The 1,025-nt window shown below is 32.0% G+C and overlaps 1 protein-coding gene across 2 annotated transcripts in view; it reads right to left on the bottom strand.

Moving 5' to 3' along the window:
- Positions 1-449: 449 nt before the first annotated feature.
- TMEM47 (transmembrane protein 47) overlaps positions 450-1,025 on the bottom strand; it is a 28,700-nt gene continuing 28,124 nt past the window's right edge. For both annotated transcript variants that reach the window (XM_081042180.1, XM_081042181.1), the window contains exon 4: positions 450-1,021. The gene's annotated coding sequence lies outside the window, so the exon portion shown is untranslated. The remainder of the gene's footprint in view (positions 1,022-1,025) is intronic.

Genomic DNA, 1,025 nt, shown 5'->3' with positions numbered 1-1,025 from the left:
AGTGCCTCTCTAATTAAAAAAAAAAAAAAACAGAAATGTAGGAAAGACAGCTTTAACATATCTGGCAAACATTAAAAACTAAACAGAAACCAAAACAGAGTATCAAACCCTTTCGCTACTCCTGTTTCTAGTGTGATTAGAGTAGGAAAAAAACGTTAGCCTACACCGTATCTCCTTCCTGTGCATTTTAAAAAAGAAAGTTTAAAAAAGACATTTAGCATTATTTCTTTCACTGTTCCTATAATTCAGCTGCAGAGGGTAAAAAGGATCTTGGGAGAGAATTTGAAATAAAAGTTAAAAAAACATTTTACACACAAAATGACCATGTCATTTTAAGCTATGTTTTTCTAAATAATATATATTATAAAGGAGAAAATGACCTGAGGATAGGTAATTTAGAAACCTGTGAAAGGGTCTACACAGTAGAGAAGACACAAAGTCAAACCACATCAGTGAAACCACTTTTATTTTTATTTTTTCCACATAGATAACTTCATGTCTACAAAAAATCATACAATGAAAAACTGATCATGAAACCGCAAACTCAAAAACCACTGGAGTGATAAACAGGTTTCCCCCAGAGGGCTGTTAGCAAAAATAACCAGAATACCATGAATTCGTATTTAAGTAGTATTAAACATGTCACATATTTAAAAACAATAAATATAGAACAGCAGTAGAGAAACTAATAGCATAAACAGCATGAAGTATATTTTATTTTTTAAGACAGATGAAATTTCTAGGCACAGTTTTAGGCATTGGAGAGGACACAGAGGCATAGGTTAGTGTGCGCTGATCTGTACAAAAATACAGTCTGAATAAATTACATTGCTAGCCATACAATTAGACGTCACTTACCAGTCAGTTCATTGCATGTTTAATAATATACAAGTACATGCTGATCCATATATATCATTTATATTTCATAGGTCTCTCTATTTGTCTTTAAAATTATGTTGAACTTACAAAAAGCTAAATAGTTGTGCAAGAAATCCGAATAACTAGCCCTGCTGTGTACTTTCTGC

Source organism: Rhinolophus hipposideros, assembly GCF_964194185.1.
Source record: "Rhinolophus hipposideros genome assembly, chromosome: X".
In the NCBI taxonomy this organism is placed as follows: domain Eukaryota; kingdom Metazoa; phylum Chordata; class Mammalia; order Chiroptera; family Rhinolophidae; genus Rhinolophus; species Rhinolophus hipposideros.
Note: the sequence above shows the minus strand (reverse complement) of the source record. Positions and strands in the feature narration are given on the sequence as shown.